The sequence below is a fragment of the Dermacentor albipictus genome, chromosome 9 (genome assembly GCF_038994185.2).
Source record: "Dermacentor albipictus isolate Rhodes 1998 colony chromosome 9, USDA_Dalb.pri_finalv2, whole genome shotgun sequence".
NCBI classification, from domain to species: Eukaryota; Metazoa; Arthropoda; class Arachnida; order Ixodida; family Ixodidae; genus Dermacentor; species Dermacentor albipictus.
The window spans coordinates 94,867,320-94,875,808 of NC_091829.1; positions in this window are offsets into that span (position 1 = coordinate 94,867,320).

Sequence of the window (8,489 nt, forward strand, 5' to 3'; positions counted from 1 at the left end):
TCGAGAGACAAAAAAGAAAGATCACACTGGGGGTGCATCCCCTTTAAAAAAAACCAATACGAAAGGGTTATTAAGGTCTTCATTTATGTTTAACTTTACTTAGTACATAAATAGCAGTTCCCTGCTTTCTGCGAGGTAGAGATTTTCAAGCCCTTGAGGCTTTGGCTGGCTTGAAATTTCTGCTGTTGCACTGACTGATTGAAAAATAAAGGTGTGCCAAGAGTTTCATTGCTTTCCTGAGTTTAAAAAAAAATATGATTGCTTAGATATTCGTTTCAATAAAGACAGATAAAGATTAATTAATTTGCAAAAATGTTTTAAGCATGAATACTAGAAAAGTTCATGTGGCACTGGCAATCCTTCCCTTGATAGCTCAACTGCAGCAATGCCAGAGTTCCATACTAGGACTCCCTTTAAGATAAACTTAGAAGAGACCATGAAAATGTGTTCGTTTTATCGAAAACTCGTCTTAACAGAAGTGGTCCACAGAACCCAAAATCTTCTATTCCTGGAGCACCCGAATATCCATGACAAAAAATAATAACGAAATGCCATTAAAACCAAAAGACTGACACTAGAAGAGACATTTACTCTACTATCTGCATGATGCAAAGTGCTGCTTCATGTAGTCAAACAACTAGGCAAGAGTTGCTTGTCGGCACTGTATGACTTTGCATACAGTCACAATAGCTGGCATTTCATCTAGCTTGCTCATAAGTTTTGCGGTACCCTCGCGTTGAAGAAAACTCACAAAAGCATTCCCGGCACTGCAACCTGCCTCAAGTGTGAATCTGATTCTTGTGGTCCCTGGGGAATGTCCTTACCTAATTGCCAGCATGCTGACACACATCGACAACCTCATCAATTATTGTTTGTATATAATATCAAGTATGGTAAGACCTGGATGGCCTTAGAGGATATCTTCAGTCACACCGAGAGCTCAATATTACTTTCTCCGACAATGATTAGCCGTCGAGACGGGCAAGGTCACTGATCAACCTCTGTCACTCTTGCACGTGTTGAGGGCAGTCGCGCAGCAAATGTGACTCCCTATGGCGGCCTTTAAGCTATGATGTTGGCCTTGCAGGTTTCCACCTCAGTGCTAATGCTTGTGTAGCAGTTTTTTTTTCGCTGAAGCACCATTTGCCTTCTTGTATAGCTAGCAGCTAGCCTCCAAGTCTGCCTATCCAGGAGCTATCCCTGTATCCATGATAAGCCTTTGTGCAAACAGGACAAGACTTAAGTAGACAACCTGAGCGCCTTGTCCTGTCTTTTTGCATTGTCCTGTTTGCATTAAGGTTTATTATGTACTATACGCATTAATTAGCTCGTCAATGCATTCTGCTGAGCTCCTACTGAACAGAGTAGCACATTCCAGTGGGAGCTATGAAAGTTTGGCTTAACCAAATAAGCAGTTCATGTTATGCAGATTTCTTCTTCTTGTACATGGTCTGTGGGAACCAACTGGACCCTAACACATCATTCCTAATACAATAAAACCTCATTAATATGTATCCACTTAATAATCTTTTGCCATTTAAACACAGTCTCGATGAATGCCCCACCTTGTTGCCATTTAACTCAATGTATTGACTGACCGCTTAAGCTGTAGTCACTTAACACATGCCTAACGGTTACTGTGTTGTGACGACTTCATTTTCTGGCACGTACAAGCACGTAATTGATTAAACGTCATGCGCATAGACCATACATAGCAAAATTGCAACACACGGATCTTTCCCGGACTGCAGCCGCCACCGATAGTTATGTCAAAACATCGCAGCCATGACGTTTCCTACTTCCATAGATTCTAGCGCTTCCACATGATTGTCATGGATGACGACGTGGATCATGGCCTTTCCGTTTCCGACACGGCGAGTGTGTTGACCGTCATGAGGGCGTTCGCAGAGAAGTGGGGCTTGATGGAGAAACTGGCTTGCGGCCTTCCAGAGTTTGAAGATGCCATTGTCACTGCAAGGCTGCCATGGCAGCAAGTGAAAATCACTGAACTTTTTGCTGCCTGCTCGCAAATAAAACTTGCCTGCATGTGTGTTTGAGTGAGAATTAACATGTTTCTTGGGCTGGTAAGTCCATAGCTGCTCATCTGCCATTGTCAATTAATTGGTACGTCGCTTACTGCGTACGTTATCCACGTTTCCTGCAAACTAAATATTAACTAGGTTTTACTGTATCTGAAAATTCAATTTAACTGGGTTTGTCTTAAAGGAAGTCCACAGTAATTACAGTATGAAACATTTTATGCACTCCTTGATAACATTACGCTCTGCATCAATACAGGTAGGCTAATTTGTTGAGTGTACTTCATAATAAATGTATACCTGCCAACCTGTGAACCATAAAAATCATAAAATACCATGGTCACTGATATGGGGGAGGGTTGTCTGGTTAAGTAGCACACATTACTTAAAGGGACCCTGAAACCAGGGGCCCTAAAGCTGAGTCGTAGGAGTAGGGCCTCCTGATCATTAATTGACACATCTAAGTGCTCTGCGTAAAGCGTGTAATTTATTAAAAGGTTTAAAATATGTACATCGCTGCCGATCACAGTACATCGCTCGGCTGAATTTTGAGCTGCCTCTAACCATTTGATGTAAATTGCCCTAATGATGCTAGTAGGGCGAGCTATCTGATTGGCTGTCCAGAACACGTCATCAATCATTTTTCCAACTTTATGGTGAACAAAAGTTGTTCATAATAGTTGGAATGCTAGTTAATTTGTTTATATAAAAAGAAAGTAACAGAAAGAGATTGCACAAGAACAATTTCACACTACACTTAAGCACTTCTGGCACACAGCAAGCATTGTCTGCTTGTGTTACTTGCAACACGCTCCATTTTGACGAGAGCTCCGTGGTCAGTGTCGGTCTCAGTCTTTCCACGAGCACCATGATTCGCCTTTGTTGTGTTGTGGGCTGCAAACATAGCAACTGGCAATATGTCAAGCTGTGACATTGTGTCCCTCTGCAAGGCAGCAGATGAGCGGAGTGGCTGCAGCGCATTGGACTGTCACTATCCGATCGGCGCCAGGATTTGTGCGTTTGCAGCTGTCGCTTTACACCGGAGGATTACTACTACAATAGCGTTTCGAGAGTCCGGTATTCAGGTAAACGCAAGCACAAGGGGACAGGGCCTGGCCATGTGACCCTGCCATTTGGCCATTTCACGGGATCAGCAGAAGCGCAGTGGTCTGCACAGTTCAGCCACCGGGCGACACAGAACTCAACCACACACAGTAGCAGTAACGAAGTGTATTCTTCTTTGCTGCAGGTGCAAATTTTTCGCAGCAGCATAATTATTCACACGTTTTTGTAAATGCTTAAATTCTTTTACACTTGGTTAGGGCAATATTAGCTGTTTTGGCTGGTTAAGCTGTGCTCCAACAGGTGGCTGGACTGTGCCGACTGATTAGTCCGCTTACGCAAGTCTACGCTAAAGTTCCTTCATCAGCTTGAGTTTACGCATCCAGCCGTCCGTCGAAACGCCCAGCTCGCCTGTGGTTGCCGGAATACCAAACACATTCGGCGCTGTGACAGAATGCATGCAACGTACGCTGCTTCATTAGCTCTCGCTTGGGGTCGACTGCCAAGCAGCTGAGGGACAGGTTCAACAGGCTTCGCACGCTCGCTCTTAGAGAACCGGAAGTAGACGACACAAATATGCCATGATGACACAGAGCCAGTGAAAGCGGAGCTTAGCCCCGATCACTCTGCGAACGAGTTGAGGAGAAAATGCATGGCTATGGAGGAGGGTAACTTGTAATCGTCCGTAGCTCTCTAAATATTGTTGCGGGAAGAAAGCAGGCCCACGAGTGTAAAATAACTTATATTTACAAATGATGGATATGGCGTTCAGGCAACCGCCAGACTTCGTCTTTTTTTAGTCCAACTCAACGTCTTCCTTCACTTCACCGTAACATCACCCTCCCGGTGGGGGAGCTCCGTCCCAGTGCAAGTTAAACAGCCTCACTTATTGGGGGGACATAGGGCTTGAGCCTGGTGACGTGAACAACATCACTGGTTAAGTTGGGAGGCACGGAAGGCTGACCGAGTGGGGCGATCTCGTAGGTCACGTCGGACAGTTGGCGTAAGATCTGGTACGGACCAGAAAAACGGGACAGTAATTTTTCCGACAAGCCGACACGACGTGAAGGCGTCCAGAGAAGGACAAGGGAACCAGGTGAAAAATGGTGGTCTCGGTGCCGAAGGTCGTAGCGTCGCTTTTGAGAAGCTTGCGAGACTGTGAGGCGATGACGGGCGACATCTCGGGCCTGGGCGGCTAAGTCAATAGCCTCGCGAGCGTAAGCAGTGCTGGGTGACTGTACTGCGGAAGGTAGCAACGTGTCAAAAGGCAAGGTGGGGTCGCGGCCGTACAAAAGGAAAAATGGTGAAAATCCGGCAGTGTCGTGACGGGACGAGTTGTATGCGAAAGTGACGTATGGTAAAGCGACGTCCCAGTCGCGGTGATCGTTGGAGACGTACATGGCGAGCATTTCAGTGAGTGTGCGGTTGAGTCGCTCGGTGAGGCCGTTCGTTTGAGGGTGGTACGCGGTAGCAATCCGATGTTCTGTAGAACAGGAGCGGAGCAGATCATCAACGACCTTCGATAGAAAGTAGCGGCCGCGATCCGTCAGCAACTGGCGAGGGGCGCCGTGGTGCAGGATGACGTCTTTTAGTAAGAAGTCGGCGACATCTGTAGCGCAGCTGGTTGGCAGGGCTCGTGCGATGGCATATCTAGTGGCATAATCGGTTGCTACAGCAATCCATTTGTTTCCTTTGATGGAAATTGGAAACGGACCAAGGAGGTCGAGGCCCACACGGAAGAAGGGCTCTGTAGGTATATCAATGGGTTGAAGCAAACCAGCGGGAGGCATAGCAGGCGTCTTCCGGCGCTGACACAGGTCGCAAGAAGCGACATAACGGCGCACAGAGCGATAAATACCAGGCCAGAAGAAGCGGCGCCGCAGGTGGTCGTAAGTACGAGTGACGCCCAGATGTCCAGCAGTAGGAGCGTCATGAAGTTGCTGGAGCACGGTGAGTCGAAGGTGCTTGGGGACGACTAGGAGGAGCTCCGGGCCGTCAGGACGAACGCTACGACGGTATAAAGTTCCATCGCGCAAGGTGAACATCCGAAGGGACGGGTCATTGGGCGAGGAGCTGAGGCGGTCCATAAGTGTTCGAAGAACAGGATCCTTGCGCTGCTCGTCGCCAATGTGGAGGAAGCCGGAGAGGGACAGAATACTGATGTCCGAGTCTGCATCGGTATCGTCCGGTTGATCCACGGGATTGCGGGACAGGCAGTCAGCGTCTTTATGCAGGCGTCCTGACTTATATATAATAGAAAATGTATATTCTTGTAGGCGCAATGCCCAACGTGCAAGTCGTCCAGTTGGGTCCTTCAAAGAGGAGAGCCAGCAGAGGGCGTGATGGTCGGTGACAACGCAGAAGCTCCGACCGAAAAGGTACGGGCGAAATTTCGCGACCGCCCATACGAGCGCGAGACATTCTCTCTCAGTAATGGAGTAATTTCGCTCGGGCGTGGAAAGGCGGCGGCTAGCGTAAGCGATGACACGGTCTTGGCCCTGTTGACGCTGAGCGAGGACAGCGCCGATGCCATGACCACTCGCGTCAGTTCGTACTTCAGTGGGCGCAGAAGGGTCAAAGTGGGAGAGAATCGGGGAAGTGGTAAGCCGCTCAATCAGGGTAGAGAAGGCTTTCTCCTGTAGCGGTCCCCAAGAGAAAGAGGCGTCTTTCTTAAGAAGGTCAGTGAGAGGGTGAGCGATGTCCGCAAAATTTTTCACAAATCGCCGAAAATAAGAGCATAAGCCCAGAAAACTACGGACATCGTTCGTTGAACAAGGTACAGGAAAATTTCGCACGGCGTGAACTTTCTGTGGATCAGGTTGGATTCCGGCGGCGTTGACGAGATGACCAAGCATGTTAATTTCACGGCGACCGAAATGGCACTTGGAGGAGTTTAGCTGAAGGCCAGCCCTGCGAAACACGGAGAGTATGGTTGTGAGGCGCCGCAGGTGGCTCTCAAAGTTCGGCGAAAACACAATCACATCGTCGAGGTAACACAGGCATGTAGACCACTTCAAGCCGCGCAAGAGAGAGTCCATCATGCGCTCGAATGTAGCTGGCGCATTGCATAATCCAAAGGGCATGACTTTAAATTGGTACAGACCGTCCGGTGTGACAAAGGCGGTTTTCTCGCGGTCCATCTCATCGACGCTAATCTGCCAATAGCCGGAGCGGAGGTCAATTGATGAAAAGTATTGGGATCCGTGAAGGCAGTCAAGAGCGTCATCAATGCGAGGCAAGGGATAAACATCCTTCTTTGTTATCCGGTTGAGGTGACGGTAGTCAACGCAGAAGCGCCACGAGTTATCTTTTTTCTTTACTAAGACAACCGGTGATGCCCACGGGCTACTGGAGGGTTCAATGATGTCCTTGTCCATCATCCTGTCTACTTCTTTCTGTATGATGGCCCTTTCTGTTGCCGAGACACGATATGGCCGCCTATGAATGGGGCTGGCGTCACCGGTGTTGATGCGATGCGTGACAACAGATGTCTGGCCAAGTGGACGGTCGTCCAAATCAAAGATGTCCCGATAAGATGACAGGAGATGACGAAGAGCTGTGGTTTGCTCGGAAGGAAGGTCGGGGGCGATCATCTTAGAAACATCGTCCGCAGGCGTCGAGTACGAAGGAGTGGATGACAAACGTCCGTTCGTACTGAGGAAGGATTCAGAGGTCAAAACAGAAATCTGAAATTCTTCCAAAGGAGTGATATGCGCTATGGCGATACCGTGTGGCAAAACATGTGACGAGAACCCAAAATTGAGGATGGGCACGCGAGCGCAGTTTTCGCGGATCCGAATTAAGGTGCTCGGTAGGGCAATATTACGCGACAAAACCACGTCAGTAAGCGGCGACAGGACGTACTCGCCATCAGGTACGGGAGGACAGGGCGTCAGCAGGACATTTGTAGCAGCCTGTGGAGACAGCCTTGCAAATTCAGCAGCACATAAGCGGTGTGGAGCACAAGTGGTTGCGTCGGCAGGAAGCGGCAGGTCCAACTGTACAACACCTGCGGAGCAGTCAATTTGGGCAGAGTGTTTCGAAAGGAAGTCGAGGCCGAGAATTAGGTCGTGTGGGCAGTGTTCAAGGACGATAAATAGAACAACGGTATAATGGCCCCCAATGGTCACACGTGCTGTGCACATTCCAAGGACAGGTGACGTACTCCCATCGGCGACTCGCACGGTGCACGGTACGGCGGGGGTCAGAACCTTTTTGAGCCGGCGGCGGAGAGCAGCGCTCATAACTGAAAGCTGCGCTCCTGTATCAACGAGAGATCTAACAGGAACGCCATCGACTTCAATGTCCAGCAGGTTTCCACATGTAGGCAGGGTCAATAGAGGATTTGTGGGCCGGGTCGGAGTTGCAGCTTCACCTCCGGGAGCTGCACCGCCTAGTTTCCCGAAGCGAAGCGACCGGTTGCAGAAGGGGACGAAGAGCGGTGAACGAGAGGCGAACGGGACCTACGACCTTGCGGAGACGGGGATCGGCTGGATCTTGGTGGAGCACTGTCGGCGTTGATGTTCCTAGTCGGCGTATAGGTCGAGAAAGTGCGATTGTCGGGTACTTGGCTGTAGTGACTCGGAGACGACCACCGAGGAGGCGACGACCAGTGGTTGCGGCAATGACGGGCGATGTGTCCAATACCGGAACAATTAAAACAGATGGGTTTATCATCCGCTGTGCGCCATTCAGCTGGGTTGCGACGGAGTGGTGGAAAGCTTTGCGTCCGGGAGCGAGCGGTCGGAGAAATTTGGTAGGTGTTGGTATGGCGGACTGAGCAGAGAGATGGAATGCCCAAACTTGCTATTTCCTCCCGAACGACCGCTTGTATAAGGGAGATAGCGGGTACGCTTTCCCGACAGTCTGAACGAACGGGAGCCGGGGCCATGGCCTGAAGCTCACGGCGAACGATGCGCGTTATTTCTTCCGGTCCTGCGGGCTGAACGAACCGCGGCGGGTCTTCGCAAGAAGATGTCGCGGCGGTATTGGGCAACCGGTCGAAAGTTTGAGTGACGCGGCGGCCCTTCGCTTGTTCGAAGCGCCGGCACTCCTTAATAATTGCATCCACAGTGGCACAATCCTTACACATCAAGAGATTGAAGGCATCGTCTGCAATACCTTTCAATATATGGCCAATCTTGTCTGCCTCGGTCATGTTGTCATCAGCCTTGCGACAGAGGGCCAGCACATCCTGTATGTACACGACATAGGATTCTGTGGACGTCTGAGCGCGGCACGCAAGTTCTTTTTTTGCTGCCAGCTGACGACCGACAGGTCTGCCGAACAGGTCTCGCATTTTTTCTTTGCAAACATCCCAGCTCGTTAGGTCAGCTTCATGTGTGTCATACCATTGCTTCGCAGTTCCCTTCAGATAAAATATTACGT